General features: G+C 45.6%; 1 protein-coding gene across 3 annotated transcripts in view; it reads left to right on the top strand.

The window, feature by feature from the left end:
* Mta3 (metastasis associated 1 family member 3) overlaps positions 1–21708 on the top strand; it is a 126619-nt gene that overhangs the window by 7980 nt on the left and 96931 nt on the right. The window lies entirely within an intron of this gene.

Genomic DNA, 21708 nt, shown 5'->3' with positions numbered 1-21708 from the left:
AATTTCTATAGATAGTATACTTGGTAGGTTTCCTTTGGGGGGGGGGATGTAGCTTAAAATGTGTGCATGTGTGAATATGGGAACCAAAGGTTGACACTGGGATGCTGTCTTAGTTTCTATTGCTATGATCAGACAGCATGACCAAGGCAACTTATAAAAGGTGTTGAATTGGGGCTTTCAGTCCCAGAGGGTTAGAGTCCATGATGACCAGAGGTAGCACAAAGTAGGCAGCAGACATGGCATGGTAGCGATGGAGAATCTACGTCTTTATCTACAGCCATGAAGCAGAGAACACACTAGGAATAGCCTGAGTCTTTGGAAACCTTAAAGTCAGCCCCTCCTTCCCTCCTCCCTCCTCCCTCCTCCCTCCTCCCTCCTCCCTCCTCCCTCCTTCCACCTCTACCCACAAGGCCACACCTCCTCATCCTTCCCAAATAGTTACACCAACCAGGGACCAGGTATTCAAGCATATGAACCTATGAGGCTGTTCTCATTCAAGCCACAACATGTGGCTTCCTATTTTTTCCCCCTTTTTTGAGGCTGCTTTTTGTGAATTCTAGGCTGGCTTTGAACTAACTACATAAAAGTGTCTGACCTAGAGCCGGGCGGTGGTGGCACACCGCCTTTAATCCCAGCACTCGGGAGGCAGAGGCAGGCGGATCTCTGAGTTTGAGGCCAGCCTGGTCTACCAGAGCTAGTTCCAGGACAGGCTCTAGAAACTACAGGGAAACCTATCTCGAAAAAACCAAAAAAAAAAAAAAAAAAAAAAAAAAAAAAAAAAAAAAGGTCTGACCTTGTAATCCTGATCTTCCTGCTTCCACCTCCCAAGTGCTGGAATCATGTGAGTGCACCACCACACCTGAGAGTTTCTTTCTGTCTATTTCTTTGAGACAGGGTTTCACACACTACACGTAGTGCAGGCTCGTAGCCCAGGCTGGTCTCAAACCCTTGGCAATCTTGTCTCATCTTCCGCAGTCCTGAGATTCCAGGTGTGAGCCACTAAGTCTGGCTTTAGTTCTTATAGATGCAATGTATTTAACCCCCATCAGTTGTTTACTTGGCAAAGGCTTTCTTCCCTTATGCAGGCTGTCTGCTCATTCTGCTGCCTTCCTTTCCAATGAGAACGCTTTTTAACGTTATCCAATCACATTAGTCGATTCTTTACATTTTTCCTCCTTGAGACAGAGTTCACTGGCTTGGAACTCTCTGTGTAGACCAGGCTGGCCTGGAACTCACAGAGATCCACCTGCCTCTGCCTCCCAAATGCTGAGATTAAGCATGTGAGCCACCAATGGTTTTTTGTATTTTTGAGACAGGCTTTCTCTATGTAGCTTTGATTGGCCTGTAACTTGCTTTGAAGACCAGGCTGGCCTCAAACTCACAGAGATCCACCTGCCTCTGCCTCCCAAGTGCTTGGACTAAAGGTGTGCGCCACCACCGCCTGGCTGAGGAGGGTCTTTAAAGTGCAGACCTCACCATTTGCAAATACAGATAATCTGACTTCTTCCCCCCACTTGTGCCCTTTTTATTTCTTACTGCGCTGGAGAGCGCAAGCACTGTACTGGAAAAGTATGGAGAGAGCGGACTCCTGACTTCAGTGCAAGTGTGTTTGCCTCTTCTCTGTTTGCTGTAGTGTTGGCTGTCAGTCTGTCCTGTCTTAACCTTTGTCATGTTGTGTTTGCCTCTTCTCTGTTTGCTGTAGTGTTGGCTGTCAGTCTGTCCTGCCTTACCTTTGTCATGTTGTGTTTGCCTCTTCTCTGTTTGCTGTAGTGTTGGCTGTCAGTCTGTCCTGTCTTAACCTTTGTCATGTTGTGTTTGCCTCTTCTCTGTTTGCTGTAGTGTTGGCTGTGAGTCTCTCCTGTCTTACCTTTGTCATATTGTGATGATATCTTTCCATTCCAAATTCCTCCAGGCTTTTTATTGTGAAATGATGTGGAACGTTGTTGAAGGCTTTTTCTGTGTATGCGGAGATGGTTGTTTAATTTTTGTCCTAGATTTGATTTATGTGCTGTGCTTTACTTACTGATTTCTCTTTGGTGAAAGGGGAATTCTTGGAACAAAACTGATTGAATCTTGGTGTGTGATCTCTTTAATATTTTGCTGAATTTGGTTTGAAGGCATTTTAATTCATTAATTTGCACAGGTTTCACTTGTTCTGCTTTCCTAGAGGTTTGGTATTTTATTGAGAACATCTACGTTTATCCAGGGAACTAGGCTATAACTTTTTCATTTTCTTTGTTCTTGTATCTTTCTTGGTTTGGTATGTGTATCCTTGCTTTGTGGAGTGAGATTTGTGTATCTTCCCTCTCTATTTTCAGGAATAGTTTGGGGACAGGTGTTCTTTCCCTTCCTGTTGTCATTTCTCCTCACTCTTTGTGGTGGTTTGAATAGGTATGGCCCCTGCAGACCCGTGTGTTTGCATGCTTGGCCCAAAGGGAGGTGTGGCCTTGTTGGAGGAAGTGTGTCTTCATGGGGGGGGGGGCTTTACAGTCTTGTATGTGCTCAAGCCACACCCAGTGTGACTGTTCACTTCCTGTTGCCTGTGGGTCAAGATGTAGAACTCTCAGCTTTCTCCAGCACCATGTCTGCCCGCATGCCGTTTCCGCCATGAGGATAATAAACTAAACCTTTAAACTGTAAACCAGCTCTAATTAAATGTTTTCTTTCATAGGCGCTGCTGTGGTCACAGTGCCTTTTCACAGCAATAGAAACCCTAACTAAGGACACTCTTTGTTGCCTTTTTGGGGTGGGGGTGGCTGTCTCATGTCTAACTTGCTTTGTTTAGTTCTGCTCCTACTTGTACCCTCCAATGATGGCATTATAGGCCTGTGTGGCGTCACCTGGCGGCTTATGGTGAAGATCCAGCCCAGGCTCTGAGCATCCTAGGCAAGCACTCTGCCATCTAGCTCTATCCCCAGTCTCTCCACACCTCCTCTGAATCCCCATCCCAGAGCTTTGTGCCTGCTCTCTCAAGGTCTGCTAGAACTCAGAGTGGCTTGTCTGCTTCTGCACTTCCCTTTGTTCGGAGAGTGTTGCCACTCCAGTCTCGTTGTTTGTTACGGCTGTGGCTTTCTGCAATATGCTCTTCAGACCTAGCCTTCCCGTGGGAGGAGTCTCTGTCAGACAACCCTTCTGCTGACTTCAGGCTTGAGAGACCTGTGAGTTTCTCTCGCTGCTAGGGCTGTGTGTCTGTTGTCACCAGGGCCTCCAGGCTTAGTTAGCTTGCGGTTGTGGCTTCTGGTTCCTTCTCTCTGAGCAACTGAAGTTGGGGTCACATATTTTTCCCTATTTGTCACTGCCACTGTGTTTCTCTGTGCCTCTTAGCTGCCTTCTCACCTATTTATTTGTTGGTTTTGAGACAGGGTTTCGCCATGTAGAATTCACAGAGGTCAGCCCGACTCTCTGTCTCCCAGATGCTGGGATTACAGGCTTCTACCACCATGCCTGGCTCCGTATCTACTTCTGAAGACTTGTGTTTCCCAGGCTAGAGAGATGGCTCAAAGGTTCAGAGCACTGCTGCTCTCGCAGAGAATTCAGGTTATATTTCCAGGACTCACATGGTTGCTCACAACCATCTGATTCCAGTCCAAGGGACCCGATGCCTTCTTCTGATTCCAGGGGCATCAGGTACACTTAGTGCATAGTCATCTACTCATACACATAGGATACATACACTAATAAAAACTCAGAAAAGACTCTCATTTCCTACCCATGCACTTTTCCCCCTTCACAGCTTCTTGTGTCAACATCACCTTTATTTTTGCATTGTTTCACTTTGCTAAAATACATCCTTTTCTAATTTTTTTCCATAAAAGGTGTTGATGGTAAATGTTCTAAATCTTTGCATTCCTTAAAATGTCTCTATCCTCAAATATGTTGTTATTTGGGATCTTTATAGAATTTTGGGTTCAAAATATTTTTCTCTTAGAACTTTAAAGAAATTTCATTGTTCTAGGGCATCCATTGTTAAGTATGGTGTCAGGCAGATCCCACCCCCACCCCCATTTGGAGCCAGAGTCTCTCTCTATGGTAGTCCTAGCTGTCCTGGATCTCTCTGTGTAGACTTGGCCAACCTCACAGACAGCTGCCTGCCTCTGTCTCCTGAGTGCCGGGGTTAAAGGCTGAGTCACGGCACCTAGCTCAGTAGATTATTATCCTACTGTTCTGTTTTTTCTCTTCCAGTGGTTTGTTCTTTAACATAGACATTCTGAAAAGGTACTGAATGTCCCTGTGTGAGATCTACATCAGTAAGCTGCTGTGTGTCTTTGGTAATGTTTCTGTTATCTCTGGGCATTTCTTCTCAGATGCCTATTTAGAGACATCTATTCTGTGAGATGTAGTCCATTTGTTATTTTGTTGTTGTTGTTATTGTTTGGAGACAGGGTCTCACAGCATAGCCCAGGCCGACTGCCAATTCATAGCCCATGTTGGCCCCTAATTCAGCTACTGAGAACTGGGGAAAAGTGTGCCATTGTGCCTGGCTCCTTCAAGTTGATGAGAACCTGACCTTGTGAGTCCCATGTTCTCCTTTCAAATCAGTTCTAAGGCACTGTCAGGTAATATGGTGCCTGCCTGTAGTACAGGCACTTGGGAGGTGGAGGCAGGTGGATTAGGAGTTCAGGCTAGCCTGAGGAATGTTAGACACTCTCTCAAAAAATAAAAATCCGAGGCCCACCGTCTTATGTGAGATAGTGCTGCCCCATCCCCAAAGACACTTCTCTCCATCCTCGGTGACACTTCTGCCCCCGTCCTCGGTGACACTTCTGCCCCGTCCTACCCCCGTCCTCGGTGACACTTCTACCCCGTCCTACCCCCGTCCTCGGTGACACTTCTACCCCGTCCTCGGTGACACTTCTACCCCCGTCCTCGGTGACACTTCTACCCCGTCCTACCCCCGTCCTCGGTGACACTTCTGCCCCCGTCCTCGGTGGACACTTCTACCCCCGTCCTCGGTGACACTTCTTACCCCGTCCTCGGTGACACTTCTACCCAGTCCTCGGTGACACTTCTGCCCCCGTCCTCGGTGACCACTTCTGCCCCCGTCCTCGGTGACACTTCTGCCCCCGTCCTCGGTGGACACTTCTGCTCCCGTCCTCGGTGACACTTCTACCCCGTCCTCGGTGACACTTCTGCCCCCGTCCTCGGTGACACTTCTGCCCCCGTCCTCGGTGACACTTCTGCCCCCCGTCCTCGGTGACACTTCTGCCCCCGTCCTCGGTGACACTTCTGCCCCCGTCCTCGGTGACACTTCTGCCCCCGTCCTCGGTGACACTTCTACCCCCGTCCTCGGGTGGACAATTCTACCCCGTCCTCGGTGACACTTCTGCCCCGTCCTTGGTGGCACTTCTGCCCTGTGCTTGGTGACACTTCTCAGTTCTCTCCAGACTGCTTCTGCTGCTTGGTTGGAGTTGTCATAAAATCTATTTTCTATCAAAGCATTAAAGTAATAAACTTGCATCTCTAAGGTTATTTTCCTCTTGCTGTTTTATAATGTTTTTATTTTTGTGAATGACATTTTATAATTAGCAGTTACAGTGAGTTTGTGTCTCATTAGCCAGATTATTATCAACTGTAAATATTACAAAGTTTTATTAGTTGACAAGTTAATTATGTTTTATGGTATACATTTTCTTATTGATCTGTTCTTTCGAATGTTAATGGTTTCCTTTTTTCTAAACAGCAAGTACTATGTTCCTACTTTAAAATTTATGTCACGTTGCTTATTGATCACCAAATGAAGCATTCTAGTAATTGGTTAATTCCTAAGCTTTTTTTCAAGGCTTTGTGCTGCTTTTCCTTTTATAATTATGTGACATGATTTATGGGTTGGAAAACTACATACTCACATTTTATATTTTCATGAGCAGTTGAATGAAAGGCATTTTTAAAATTAGTGTAGCTAGTCTCAAGTTTTCCACAGATGATCTCTTTTTTGCTTTTTTTTTTTTTTTTTTTTTTTTTTTTTTTTTTTTTTTTTTTTGTGAGATGAGGTCTCAGTATGTAGTCTGGAGCTCCCTGTAGAGCAGGCTGGCCTCACACTTGGAGCGTTCCTCTCGCCTCTGTCTCCTGTGTGACACTTGGCTCTCTTTCATCGAAAGAAAGTCTTCTGAGGCCTGGGGCTGCAGGTGCGTTGGGAGGTGATTGTCTTGCATGTAGCCTTGGCTTTGCTCCCCAGCACCTCAGAAACCACACATGGGGATACATGCCCGTCATCCCCACACCAGGTTTTGAGAGAAGAGAGTAAGTTCAAGGTCATCCTCAGCCACTTAGCAAGTTTGAAGTCAATCCATGCTACAGGAGACCATGTCTCAACAAACAAAAAAGAAAACAACAGCAACAAAGAAAATATTTTTTTGAAGTATATAGTTGTCTTAGCCACTATTGTATTGCTGTGAAGAGACACCATGACCACAGTAGCTCTTATAAAAGAGACATTTAATGGGGGCTGGCTTACGGTTCAAAGGTTTAGTCCATTATCACAGTGGGGGGTGTGGCAACAGGCAGGCCTGGTGCTGGAAAAGTAGCTGAGGCTGCATCCTGATCCATAAACAGAAGGAAGGGAGAGGGAACCTGGCCCTGACATGTTTTTTTTTTTTTTTTTTGAAACCTGAAAGCCCACCCCCAGTGGCACACTTCCTCCAACAAGGCCTCACTTCCTCATCTTTCCAGTTTGAATCCCTGATAACCAAGCATTCCAATATATGAGCCTATAGGGGCCATTCTTATCCAAACCACCCAATAATTTTTTGTTTTTTAATGGAACCTTGCTTTGTTCTGGGCTGTCTTTGAACTGAATCTCCCATCCTCTCTTTGTCTAATGCTGGGATTACAAATTTGTGTCATTTCGCTTGACTACTTCAGTAAATTCTTTATATTCCTACTGCGACTTAAAACGTTCTGCTTTGTTTTGCCCTTCTGAGAGGGAGCTGAGGATGGAACCCAGGGCCTGCGCATCCTCGGTGGGCAGGTGTGTGTGATGCGCATATCAAGGCTGATGACTTTCGAATCTTGGTTCTCACCTTCTACTATGAAGCAGGGCTGCTATTGATTTTCGTTGTATTTAGCAGACCAGCTGCCCTGTGAGCTTGAGGTATTCTCCTGGGTACAGTTCCCTGTACAGACTCCACGGCTGTTTTTTCCACGTGGGTCCTGGGGATTCAAATAAGGTTTTCATACCATGAAACAAGTGCTTTTGCCCACTGAGCCATCATCCTAGCCCTTAACTAACTTCTTACCCTTTCAAAGGGCTTGTCAGGGCTTTCTGCTTTCCCTCCTTATGTTGGGATTAAATCAAGTTCTTCGCACATCCATAGGATGTGGAAAATCATAGCTTTTGTATGGGTTAGAGTCAGTGAGAGAAATGTCGCAGTCCGGGTTGGATTTCTCAGTGGGAAATCTGCCAACGCCGACAGAGCAGATCCTACTTCGGCTAACCTGGGGAACTGACCTCGTGGGTGCGTGGACCCTCTGAGCTCCCTTTGGAGCTGTGCTGGCAGCGTGCCATTCAGGAGGGTTGGTCTTCTGAAGTTGGGAGCACAGTTTTGGGTTTCCTTTCCGGAGCTGACAATGCCTGAGCCTTTTTTGGTTTGTAGGGACACAGCACAGCATAGCTCTCCCAGTTTGGTTGCAGATATGACATTTAGAGCCCTGGAACGTGCATGAGTCCATCTTCTTCTTCCACCTGTGGGTGATGGGGTCAGGCTCAGGTCATTGGGCTGGGCTGAAAGGACAGAGCCATCCCACTGACTGAACTTCTGATCCTCCTGCCTCCACCTCCAGACCACTCAGTTATAGGCTTTGTGCATGCTAGACAGGCAGTTTAGAACTGAGTTACATCTCCAATCTTTAGGGCAACTCTCTGAGATAGGGTCTTACTATGTAGCTTTGGCTGGCTTAACTCTCCTCCTGAGTGCCGTGATTAAGGGTGTGCGCCATGATGCCTGGCCAGAGGGCAGTTCTCTCTCTTTCCTGTTTGAGACAGGGTCTTTCTATGTAGCTCTGGCTGTCCTGGAACTCTCTATGTAGACCAGGCTAACCTCAAATTCAGAGAGATCTGCTTGTCTCTGCCTTCCAAGTGTGCCCCAAGTGCTGGGAGTAAAGGTGTTCACCACTACCTCCTGGCAACTCTTTTTTTTTTTTTTTTTTTTTTAGTGATCAACAAATTTCACTGTCCTTTTATTTTTATCAATCTCTTGCAAATTTAGTCTGTAGGTTCTGAGTCAGTCGGTTCTGGTTTCTTTATATTCCCCATCGTCTGTCAGCGTGACACTTATTCACTTGTTGAACATATATGATAATATTTTGATCATCCTTCTCCATATTTTCTCTAACCCTGCCTAAAATTATTGTCTTCTTCTGAAAACCATGCTTGTATTTCCCCATCTCTCTCTCTCTCTCTCTCTCTCTCTCTCTCTCTCTCTCTCTCTCTCTTTTATCAGTATCTGGCTACTTCTTTTTTTTTTTTTTATTTGTTTTTTTTTTTTTCCTCATGGTTTATTTTTTTTTTATATTTAAAAATTTCCATCTCCTTCCCTCCTCCTCCCCCCTCCCTCCCCTCCTTCTCCCCTTTCTCTCCCCTCCTTCTCCCCCTTCCCTCCCCTCCCCTCCACCCATACCTCCCCTCCCTCCCTCTCAAGGCCAAGGAGCCACTCAGGGTTCCCCACTCTATGCTAAGACCAAGGTCCTCCAACTCCCCCCAGGTCCAGGAAGGTGATCGACCAAGCTGAGAAGGCTCCCACAGAGCCCGTCCATGAAGAACAATCAGAGCCCAGAGCCATTGTCCTTTGCTTCTCAGTCAGCCCCCGCTGTTGGCCACACTCAGAGAGACGGGTTTGGTCGCATGATCCATCAGTCCCATTCCAACTGGAGTTGGTGATCTCCCATTAGTTCTGTCCCACCGTCTCCATGAGTGAACGCACCCCTCTCGTTCCTGACTTTCTCCCTCATGTTCTCGCTCCTTCTGCTCCTCATCGGGACCTTGGGAGCTCAGTCCAGTGCTCCAATGTGGGGCTCAGTCACCTTCCCCATCTGTCGCCAGCTGGAGGTTCCCTCACGGTCCTGACTTTCTTTCTCATGTTCTCTCTCCTTCTGCTCCTCATCAGGACCTTGGGAGCTCAGTCCGGTGCTCCAAGGTGGGGCTCTGTCATTTTCTTCATCTATCGTCAGGTGGAGGTTCTTCTTATTATCTTCTCAAGGATCCCAAACTTATAGGCTCGATGTCCTTTAATCATGGCTAGAAACCGAATATGAGTGAGTACATCCCATGTTCATCTTTATGGGTCTGGGTTACCTCACTCAGAATAGTGTTTTCTATTTCCATCCATTTGCCTGCAAAATTCAAGATGTCATTGTTTTTTACCGCTGAGTAGTATTCTAGCATGTATATATTCCACAGTTTCTTCATCCATTCTTCCACTGAAGGGCATCTAGGCTGTCTCCAGGATCTGGCTATTACAAATAATGCTGCTATGAACATAGATGAGCATATGCTTTTGTTGTATGATTGGGCATCTCTTGGGTAGATTCCCAATAGTGGAATTGCTGGGTCCTGGGGTAGGTTGATCCCGAATTTCCTGAGAAACCGCCACACTGCTTTCCAAAGTGGTTGCACAAGTTTGCATTCCCACCAGCAATGGATGAGTGTGCCCCTTACCCCACAACCTCTCCAGCAAAGGTTATTATTGGTGTTTTGGATTTTAGCCAATCTGACAGGTGTAAGATGATATCTCAAAGTTGTTTTGATTTGCATTTCCCTGATAGCTAGGGAGGTTGAGCATGACCTTAAGTGTCTTTTGGCCATTCGAACTTCTTCTGTTGAGAATTCTCTGTTCAGTTCATCGCCCCATTTTTTAATTGGGTTAATTGGCATTTTACCGTCTAGTCTCTTGAGTTCCTTATATATTTTAGAGATCAGACCTTTGTCAGTTGCAGGGTTGGTGAAGATCTTTTCCCAGTCAGTAGGCTGCCTTTGTGTCTTAGTGACAATGTCCTTTGCTTTACAGAAGCTGCTCAACTTCAGGAGGTCCCATTTATTCAATGTTGCCCTTAAAGTCTGTGCAGCTGGGGTTATGCATAGGAAACGGTTCCCTGTGCCCATTTGTTGTAGAGTACTTCCCACTTTCTCCTCTATCAATCTCAATGTGTTCAAATTAATATTGAGGTCTTTAATCCATTTGGACTTGAGTTTTGTGCATGGTGATAGATATGGATCTACTTTCATTCTTCTACAGGTTGACATCCAGTTATGCCAGCACCATTTGTTGAAGATGCCCTCTTTTTTCCATTGTGTACTTTTGGCTCCTTTATCAAAAATCAGGTGTTCATAGGTTTGTGGTTTAAGATCCGGGTCTTCTATACGATTCCATTGGTCAACTTCTCTGTTCTTATGCCAATACCAAGCCGTTTTCAATACTGTAGCTCTGTAATAGAGTTTGAAGTCAGGGATGGTAATGCCTCCAGAAGTACCTTTATTGTATAAGATTTTTTTGGCTATCCTGGGTTTCTTGTTTTTCCATATAAAGTTGATTATTGTCCTCTCAATCTCTGTGAAGAATTTTAATGGGACCTTGATTGGGATTGCATTGAATCTATAGATTGCTTTGGTAGAATTGCCATTTTTACTATGTTGATCCTCCCAATCTACGAGCAGGGGAGATCCTTCCATTTTCTGGTATCCTCTTCAATTTCTTTCTTCAAAGACTTAAAGTTCTTGTCAAATAAATCCTTCACTTCCTTGGTTAGCGATACTCCCAGATATCTTATGCTATTTGTGGCTATTGTGAAAGGTGATACTTCTCTGATTTCCCTCTCTGCTTCCTTATCCTTTGTGTATAGGAGGGCGACTGATTTTTTGGAGTTGATCTTGTATCCTGCCACGTTACTGAAGGAGTTTATCAGCTGTAGGAGTTCTTTGGTGGAGTTTTTGGGGTCGCTTATGTATACTATCATATCATCTGCAAATAATGAAAGTTTAACTTCTTCCTTTCCAAATTGAATCCCCTTGATTCCCTTATGTTGTCTTATTGCTATTGCTAGAACTTCAAGCACTATATTGAAGAGATGAGGAGAGAGTGGACAGCCTTGTCGTGTTCCTGAATTTAGTGGGATAGCCTTGAGTTTCTCTCCGTTTAATTTGATGTTAGCTGTCGGCTTGCTGTAAATAGCTTTTATTATATTTAGGAATGACCCTTGTATCCCTAATCTCTCCAAGACCTTTATCATAAAAGGGTGCTGAATTTTGTCAAATGCTTTTTCAGCATCTAATGAGATGACCATATGGTTTTTTTCCTTCAGTTTGTTTATATGATGGATTACATTAATAGATTTTCGTATGTTGAACCAGCCCTGCATCTCTGGGATGAAGCCTACTTGATCGTAATGGATAATTTTTCTAATGTGTTCTTGGATTCGGTTTGCCAGTATTTTATTGAGAATTTTTGCGTCGATGTTCATGAGTGAGATTGGCCTGTAATTCTCTTTCTTGGTTGAGTCTTTGTGTGGTTTAGGTATCAGGGTAACTGTAGCTTCATAGAAGGAATTTGGCAGTGACTCTTGTGTTTCTATATTATGAAATACCTTAAGGAGTATAGGTATTAGGTCTTCTTGGAAGTTCTGGTAGAATTCCGCATTGAAACCATCTGGTCCTGGGCTCTTTTTGGTAGGGAGGTTTCTGATAACAGTTTCTAATTCTTCGCGACTAACAGGACGATTTAGAGCATTTACCTGGTCCTGGTTTAACTTTGGTATATGGTATTTATCTAAAAAACTGTCCATTTCTTTTACATTTTCCAATTTTGTGGCATACAGGCTTTTGTAGTAAGATCTAATGATTTTCTGAATTTCCTCTGTGTCTGTGGTTATGTCCCCCTTTTCATTTCTGATCTTGTTAATTTGCGTGTTCTCCCTCTGCCGTTTGATTAGTTTGGCTAAGGGTTTGTCAATCTTGTTGATTTTCTCCAAGAACCAGCTTCTTGTTTCATTGATTCTTTGGATTGTTTTCTGTGTTTCTATTTTGTTGATTTCTGCCCTCAGTTTGATTATTTCCAGTCTTCTACTTCTCCTAGGTGAGTCTGCTTCTTTTTTTTCCAGAGCTTTCAGGTGTGCTGTTAAGTCACCAATGAGTGCTTTCTCCGTTTTCTTTAAGTGGGCACTTAGTGCTATGAACTTTCCTCTTAGCACTGCTTTCATTGTGTCCCATAGGTTTGAGTATGTTGTGTCTTTGTTTTCATTAAATTCAAGAAAGACTTTAATTTCTTTCTTTATTTCTTCCTTGACCCAGGTGTGGGTCAGTAGTTGACTGTTCAGTTTCCATGAGTTTGTGGGCCTTCTGGGGGTAGCATTGTTGTTGAATTCTAATTTTAATCCATGGTGATCCGATAAGACACAGGTGGTTACTAATATTTTTTTGTAACTGTGGAAGTTTGCTTTGTTACCAAGTATATGGTCAATTTTCGAAAAGGTTCCATGAGCCGCAGAGAAGAAGGTATATTCTTTCCTATTTGGGTGGAATGTTCTATAGATGTCTGTTAAGTCCATTTGGTTCATTACCTCCATTAAGTCTTTCAATTCTCTGTTAGGTTTCTGTCTGATTGACCTGTCCATTGGTGAGAGAGGAGTGTTGAAGTCTCCAACTATTAGTGTGTGTGGTTTGATGGCTGCCTTGAGTTCTAGAAGTGTTTCTTTTACATAAGTGGGAGCTTTTATATTAGGGGCATAGATATTCAGGATTGAGACTTCCTTCTGAAGGATTTTTCCTGTTATGAGTATAAAGTGTCCCTTTCCATCTCTTCTGATTGATTTTAGTTTGAAGTCAACTTTGTTGGAAATTAGTATGGCCACACCCGCTTGTTTCTTAGGGCCATTTGCTTGATAAACCTTTTCCCAACCCTTTACTCTGAGTAGGTGCCTGTCTTTGTGGTTGAGGTGTGTTTCTTGTAAACAGCAAAATGTTGGATTCTGTTTTCGTATCCAGTCTCTTAGCCTGTGCCTTTTTATAGGTGAATTGAGTCCATTGATATTAAGTGATATTAATGACCAGTGGTTGTTAACTTCAGTCATTTTTAGTAGTAGAGTTTGTGTGTTTCCCTTCTTCTAGTTGTGCTGGTGAAGGGTCGCTAGATGCCTGAGTTATTGTCGGCGTTGTTGGACTCCTTGGTTTGTGATTTTCCTTCTATTACTTTCTGCAAGGCTGGATTTGTGGCTGCGTATTGTTTAAATCTGTTTTTGTCCTGGAATATCTTGTTTTCTCCATCAATGGTGAATGCAAGCTTTGCTGGGTATAATAGTCTAGGCTTGCATCCATGTTCCCTAAGTGTCTGTAGCACATCTATCCAAGCTCTTCTGGCTTTCATGGTTTCCATTGAGAAATCAGGTGTAATTCTGATAGGTTTCCCTTTATATGTTACTTGACCTTTTTCCTTTGCAGCTCTTAATATCTGTTCTTTATTCTGTATGTTTTGTGTTTTGATTATTATATGGCGTGGGGATGCTTTCTTTTGATCCAGTCTATTTGGTGTTCTGTAGGCTTCTTGTACCTTCATAGGAACATCCTTCTTTAGGTTGGGGAAGTTTTCTTCTATAATTTTGTTGAATATGTTTTCTGGGCCTTTGAGTTGTAATTCTTCTCCTTCTTCTACCCCAATTATTCTTAGGTTTGGTCTTTTCATGGTGTCCCAGATTTCCTGAATGTTTTGTGTTAAGAATTTGTTAGATTTGTTTAGTTCTTTAATCTGTGAGTTTATTTCCTCTATAGTATCTTCAGAGTCCGAGATTCTTTCTTCCATCTCTTGTATTCGGTTGGAAATACTTGTCTCTGAAGTTTCTGTTCGTTTACTCAGAATTTCCATTTCCAGTCGTCCCTCAGATTGTGTTTTCTTCAATACCTCCATTTCATTTATCAGGTCTTGTACTGTTTCCCTTACCTGTTTGATTGCTTTTTCTTGTTTTTCTTGTTTTTCTTGGGTATCTTTGAGAGATTTATTTATTTCGTCTACCTTTTTGTTTGTCATCTCCATTTCTTTATGGCAGTTTTTTACCTCCTGTTTAAGGTCCTCTATTATTTTTATAAAGTACTGTTTATGTCGGTTTCTTCTATATCTTCTGGGGTAGGGTGTTCAATTCTTGTTGTTTCGGGATGTCTGGCTTGTGGTGATGTCATGTTGCCTTTCATGTTGTTGGAGGAGCTCCTGCATTGGCGCCTGCCCATCTCTTCCTTCAAAAGGAGCGCGGAGGTGTTTGGTGTCCCCAAAGAATGATGGATCCTCCTTGCTCCGGGCAGTCAAATGAAGGAGGGGACCTCCCACCGGCCTGGGTGCACTCAATTCCAGGTCCCCAGAGCTCAAACAGGCTGAGCTGTGGGATTTTGTGGCCCCAAAGACGGGAGGATGAGGCAGGGGGAGGGGGGGAGGGTTCTGGGTGCAAGCTGGGAAGGGACAGGAAGAGAGAGGCAGTATCCGGGGAGAATAACCCCTGCAGGAAGAGCAGGAAGTGTGCTGGTGGCAGGGGGAGTTGTGGAGAGTCGGTGGTCCCTCTCCGGGCAGCTGCCGCGGTTCGGGCACTCACTCCTCACTCACCCCAAAGAATGATGGATCCTTCTGCAGACTGTGAGGTCCCCTTGCAGGCCAAGCAGCTCTCAGACAAAGGCCTACCTTGCTCCGGGCAGTCAAATGAAGGAGGGGACCTCCCACCGGCCTGGGTGCACTCAATTCCGGGTCCCCAGAGCCCAAACAGGCTGAGCTGTGGGATTTTGTGGCCCCAAAGACGGGAGGATGAGGCAGGGGGAGGGGGGGAGGATTCTGGGTGCAAGCTGGGAAGGGACAGGAAGAGAGAGGCAGTATCCGGGGAGAATAACCCCTGCAGGAAGAGCAGGAAGTGTGCTGGTGGCAGGGGGAGTTGTGGAGAGTCGGTGGTCCCTCTCCGGGCAGCTGCCGCGGTTCGGGCACTCACTCCTCACTCACCCCAAAGAATGATGGATCCTTCTGCAGACTGTGAGGTCCCCTTGCAGGCCAAGCAGCTCTCAGACAAAGGTCTACCTTGCTCCGGGCAGTCAAATGAAGGAGGGGACCTCCCACCGGCCTGGGTGCACTCAATTCTGGGTCCCCAGAGCCCAAACAGGCTGAGCTGTGGGATTTTGTGGCCCCAAAGACGGGAGGATGAGGAAGGGGGAGCTCCTGGCAACTCTTAACAACTTACTTTCCCTTTAACTTCTCGGTGACAGAGCAGCCCATTGTGTGAATATAATGGCGTGTCCATTCATCTATAGATGGACTTTGCCTTTCTCTTGGGTTGAAGCAAAATTGCTTTTCACATGATATGATATTTTTTACCTTTAAATCTTTGGTGTGTATTGGAGGAGGGAATGTATGTGCACACATGTGGTCAGAGGATAACTTTACATGGGTCCTCGGGATTAAACTCTGAGTACCATACTGGGAGAGCAAGCTTCTTTGCCTGCTAAATCATCTCAGTGACTCCATTTTGTTTTTGAGATTGGGTTTTAACTCTCTAGCCCATGCTGGCCTCAAACTCACAATTCTCCTGCCTCAGGCTTCCGAATGCTGGAATTGTAGATGTGTGCGCCATCCGGTTTATTTTGTAATTTTTGAAAGGCAGTGCAAACTGTTTGTGGGAGTGGCTTATCAACACACGTTACTCCCACTGGCAGTGGAGGCAAGTTCTAAGTTCCTTCAAAACTTGACCAACATTTCGTATGGTTATTCTGTAGTTTTAGGTGTCTAAAAATATTACACGGAAGAGGCAGGGTTTCTGGTTTGGAGAGATGCCTCAGCAGTGAAGAGTGCTTGCTGGTCTAGCAGAGGCCCTTGTAGCTGAGTACAGCTGTGTCCCGTGGTTGTGAGCAGTGCTGTATTCCCGTAAGTCATGAACCTTGGTTCTGGGATGCAGTTATTTTGGACCTCCTGCAGGCCTCCAGGGCCCTCCTCTCTGGAGCTCCGTTTCTGAGTTGTTTTCCTCTTTTGGGGCACTCTGCCTACCGGGTCCTGCCTCTCTTTCCCTCCCTGTTGTTTTTAATTTTCTAATTTTATTTTATATTTATGGGTGTTCTGCCTGCATATATGTTTGCACAACATGTGCATGCAGTGCCTTTGAAGACCAGAAGAGGGCGTAGGAGCTACAGGTGGCTGTTAATTGTGTGTGGGTGCTGGGAATGGAACCTGGTCATCTGGAAGAGCAGCCAGTGCTCTTAACCTCTGACCCCTCTCTCCTACATCCCCACCCCCCCAAGACACTGAACAAGGCGTGTGGCGAGTGTCAGGTCGACCTCATTTGTTTCTGGTGTCCCAGGGATCTCCCTCCATTCATCAGCTCCTGTCCAGTGGCCCAGTGTTGGAAGCAATGCTTATGTCTTTGTTTCTAATAGTCAGATAGATACCATTTCTGTTACTTCCATTTGTGTAGAAGCAGAAGCAACCACATTTTAATAAATTTAAATTGATGTATGAAATGCAGTGGATGGTAAAGTGTGTAACTCACTGGCTTTTCACAGGTGTGCGTATTAGATTACAGCCATTCGTAGCAAGCTGGAGACTTTCTTTTTTTTTCTCCCTTCCTTCCTTCCTTCCTTCCTTCCTTCCTTCCTTCCTTCCTTCCTTCCTTCCTTCCTTCCTTCCTTCCTTCCTTCCTTCCTTCCTTCCTTCCTTGACAAGACCTCTCTATGTAGCCTTGCCTGTCCTGGAACTCACTATGTAAGCCAGGCTGGCCTCAAACTCATGGAGATCCTCCTGCCTCTGCCCCCAGAATACTGGGGTTATAGGTGTTATAGAGTTGAACCTTCGTCCTTAAGGCAGCACAAATAGGCCGGATCACGCTACTGCAGCTGTTGTGTGAAGGCGAGGGAGCTAGCTCTCCTCAGTTTGCATGGGACTGAGATGTGGCGGCAAACCCAGGATAGGATGCAGGCCATCCTACCGAGAGCTGTGTTCTCCCCTCAGGGAGGGCAGGGGTCAGCCTCCTACCCCTGTCCTTCCAGGCTGTGGTCCATACAGGCGTCCAGGGCCCCTCTGCTGCTCTTTCAGCTATGCTGGCACCTTCCACCTTGCCTCAGCAGCTCCTCTCTGTGTCCTAGCACTCGCCCTTCTGGGAAGTGTGTTCCCAGCTCTTTCCCGGAACCTGGAATGATAGCCACAAGAAGGCAAACTTTCCTGTATAGTTTCTTAATTTTTATTTATTTATTCATTCATTCATTTTTTAATTTTTTTTTTTTTTTTTTTGGTTTTTTGAGACAGGGTTTCCCTGTAGTTTCTAGAGCCTGTCCTGGAACTAGCTCTTGTAGACCAGGCTGGCCTCGAACTCAGAGATCCGCCTGCCTCTGCCTCCCGAGTGCTGGGATTAAAGGCGTGTGCCACCACCGCCCGGCCTTATTTATTTATTTTTTGAGGTCAGGTAGAAGGGAGGACGTGGCTTCCATGGAAACACATGGCATGGTTGATGCTTAGATTTATAACCACTCAAGTCTCCGAAGAACTTTTATTTTCTCTCTTTTTCTTTCAAATCAAAACAGGAAGTTTTTTAAATTTAAAATGTGATGGTTTTGGAGAATTTCACACACGAATATACTATTTACATCATTTTCACCCCTCCCGCTTGCTTACCCAACTTCCTCTCAAATTCATGACCTTTTAAAAAAATTGTTTTTGCACACACACACACACACACACACACCCTACTAAGTCCACTTTGTGTCACCCACTTGTGTACATGTGTTTAGAGCCAACTTCTTGTGATTGGGAAGATTACCAGGGGTTTTCCTTGGGAAAAGCTGTTTCTCCCTCAGCAGCCATTGATTTCCTGTAGTTCTTCATCTTGGAATGGGTGGTTCTTAAAATTTACGCCATCTGCTGGGCATAGTGGTACATGCCTTTATTTCCAGCATTTGAGAGGCAGAGGTAGGGGGATCTTTGTGAGTTTGAGGCCAGCCTGGCCTACATAGTATTAGGACAGCCAGGGCTACATAGAGAGACCCTATTTCAAAAAACAAAGCAAAACCAAAAATTTCCACATCCACTTGTGCAGGCAGCCATATTGTTGAGTGGTCACGGGTGCAGCATCCTTGTCCCCAGAAGACACCACCTTGCAGCAGCTGTCCAGGTCCTCTGGCACTTACAGTGTCCTTCTTCTGCAGTGTCCTCCGAGCTGTAGGTGTAGGGTTGTGTTGTCCCTCATTTTCTGTGCTGTGGATCTCTCTGGAATGGCCTCTGCCTGCTGCAAACAGAAAGTCCGCTGAGGGATGAGAGCTGCACGCATGGGTGCAAGGATAAGGACTGAGTGTAGCTGGGAGCTGTGTTATTGTAGGAAGGTGGCTCTAGTAACTTCTCCTCCAGGGTCCATGCCCTCTCCAGCCATGGGTTCTTGACTAGGTTTACAGTACCAGGCATGAGTTTTCTCGTTCTCAGCAGGCCTGAAGTCCAGTTGGACAGCTGTTGGCTACTATTGGGGATATCTTATGAAACCAGTCATGTGGCTTGAAAGCTTTACAGCCAGGTAGGGCTGTTGGCTGCCTTTCTCTCTTGGCAGTTTGTATAGCATCTCCCAATACTATGGGAGCTAGTACCCAGGAGGAGGCATCAAAGTCAGTGCACCAATGCTCCTCCAAGTCATGTGACCAGAGTGTGTGTTTCAGCCATGGGTCTGAAGATCTGGGAGGCCACAAGGGCAATAGCAATGGCCTGTATTTGGAGGTGGCCTCTTGGACTCTGCTGAATGTATGCACACACGCATGCACACGCGCACACACACGATGTAGGTATTACTAAGTAAGCTTGTGAAAGAATAAGTTTTTTTTCAAACATCCTAGTGTTATCTATTTCTCCCCCATCTCCTTCTGTATTACCCTTCTTTCTCCCTCAGTTAAGTATTCCCCTTCCCATCTTAAGTTCTTTTTAAAAACATTTATCTTTGTATGTTCATGTGTGATGCTCAGGACAGCTTTGTGGAGTTGGGTCCACATGTGGGTTTGGAAATTGTAGTCCTGACTGCCTGGAATTCACTATGACTGGTCTTGAACTCACAGAAATCTTTCCTGCCCTGTCTCTAGAGTAGTGGGCTTTCTGACATGTGGAACCACAGTATGGTGTTTGAATAGAATGGCCCCCTTAAACCCATGTGTTTGGGTGCTTGGCTCATAGGGAGTGGCGCTGTTAGGAGATGTGGCCTTGTTGGGGGAAGTGCGTCACCGTGGGGGTGGGCTTGAAGGAGTCATATATGCTCAAGCTACATCCAGTGTATAGACAGTACTCTGCCTGCTGCCTGTGAATCAAGGTATAGCATTCTCAGCTCCTCCAGCACCATGTCTACCTGCATGCTGCTTCCTGCCATGATGATAGTGGACTAAACCTCTGAAGCTGTAAGCCAGTCCCAGTTAAATGTTTTCCTTTATAAGAGTTGCCATGGTCATGGTGTCTCTTCATAGCAATAGAAACCCTAACTAAGACATAGCTAGATATTTTTTTTTTTTTGTTCTGAGAAGAAATGTTCAGCTGTGCTCAGAGAAGACAGTGTTGATAGTAAATTGAGGAGCAGGATGTGCTGGGCGGACGGCGCTGAGCGGATGCTCAGGGAGGACGGTGCTGGTAGCGAGCTGGGAGTTGGATGAGATGGTGGTGGTGAGCTTTCATCACCTTGACACAAACCTATAGTTATCTGAAATGAGGGAACCATAACTGAGAAAGGCCTTGATTAAATTTTGCTGGCATTGCATTTTCTTCATTAATGATTGATGGGAGAAGGCCCAGCTTTCTGTAGGCAGTGCCAAACTGGGCAGGTGGTTCTGGGTGGTGTAAGAAAGGCTGAGCCAGCCATGGAAAGCATGCCTCCACGGCCTGTGCTTTAGTCCCTGCCTCCAGGTCCCTGCCCTGTGTGAGTTCCTGACTTCCCTCAGTGGTCTGACTTGAGCCTTGTAAACGGAGGTAGACGGTTTCCTCTCGGAGTTGCTGTGGTCATGGCGTTCTCACAGCACTAGGAACTCCAGCCAATGCCGCGCACCATGGCCCCGGTCTGCACTCTATGCGCTAGACCCCAGTTCGCAAGCTTCGGGCAAGGGGCTGGAGGTTGAGAAGAATACACACGCAGAGACAGACCGACATGCAGACCTTCAAACACTGATACCAAAGGCCCCTCTATTAGCACCATGGAGGCTTAAATACACTGCAGTCAATGGCCAACAGGTGAAAATCCCATCCTCTGATCCTCTAAGCTAGGCACAGCTTCTAGTAACTTCAATTAGAAGGTTCTAGCAGGAAAGAGCAGCTGAAGGCCAGGACTCATTAGTCCCAACATCCCCACCCCCTAAATCCTCCTGTCTTAGGTCATCTCCAAAGAGTAAACCCTTACCCCTCTTTGGGAGGCCCTCTTCTGTAGAAATTGCCTGTCTACGGAGGAGTGTTCATAGTTTGTACAGTATTTGCAACCAAAGCTGGAATACGTTTGAGTTACTGACCAGCAGGCTCAGAAGGACTTGCTAAGTGACCATATGCTGCATTCTCATGGGTTGTCTGATCTTATACAGAATTCAGAAATGAATGCCTATGGCAATAGGCATTAAGATTGCCAGCAAGAGGGTCCCCACAGCCACCTAGCAAAGATCTGCTCCAGCTGCATTCATTCTGGGTCCAAACTGGTGCATGGAATGGAGCAGAACTCAGGAAAGCATGCTTGCTGCTCTGAACCACTGAAGGGGCCCCACTTAAACAATCTTTTAGGTAATTTGGGTGTTGTCAATCTGTCTGGCTACTTCCTGCTGAGCGGAGATGCTGCATTCTTGGGGGTATTTACTGCAACATTTCAGGAGGTCTCGGTGATTCAAACCACATGAATCTCGAATAAATCCTCAAGTTCTCATCGTCTGTGGAGACAAAAACAGAACCTCTTTTCCAAAGCATCAAATTCTTAAGCCCACACTTTAAAGTCAAAATACTTTTAGCAGTTCCTAGAATCAAATGTCTTTCTCCAGTCCAGAACACAAGACAACATAATCAACATATACATCTGTACACATTTATCTTTTTGAGCTATATACATTCTGTCTTTTGGAGGCCATCAATTCAACCTCCCACCTTCTGTTTCAGAGGATGTGCCATCTTAATTCCCCAATACATACGTCCCCTCCGGCCGGGGACAACCCTGTCCGCTTACCCCTCTTTCTCGGTTGGACTTCCACTTGCTGCCTGCATGGCCTGGAATCGAAACTGAGCGAAGGACGTCAGGATTAACACATACCCCAATCCACCCTCTACTTCTGAGGGCGACCTCTCAGTGTTCCCTAGTTCCCAAAATCTCGGAGGGACCTCCAATTGCCGCACCCTGCGCCCCTGTGTCTGCGCTCTGTGCGCTAGACCCCAGTTCGCGAGCTTCGGGCAAGGGGCTGGAGGTTGAGAATACACACGCAGAGACAGACCTCCAAACACTGATATCAAAGACCCCTCTTTATTAGCACCATGGAGGCTTACACTGCAGTCAATGGCCAACAGGTGAAAATCCCATCCTCTGATCCTCTAAGCTAGGCACAGCTTCTAGTAACTTCAATTAGAAGGTTCTAGCAGGAAAGAGCAGCTGAAGGCCAGGACTCATTAGTCCCAACAAACCAAGACACTTCTTTTATTTTGTTTCTTAAGTTTCACAGTTTATAGCAACGGAAAGTTGCATGGTGGTATGCTAAGGCTACAGAATTCCAGATGGACTTTGATATATGATAAGATT

The sequence above is a fragment of the Arvicola amphibius genome, chromosome 2 (genome assembly GCF_903992535.2).
Source record: "Arvicola amphibius chromosome 2, mArvAmp1.2, whole genome shotgun sequence".
In the NCBI taxonomy this organism is placed as follows: domain Eukaryota; kingdom Metazoa; phylum Chordata; class Mammalia; order Rodentia; family Cricetidae; genus Arvicola; species Arvicola amphibius.
This window is presented reverse-complemented; position numbering and strand designations above follow the sequence as displayed.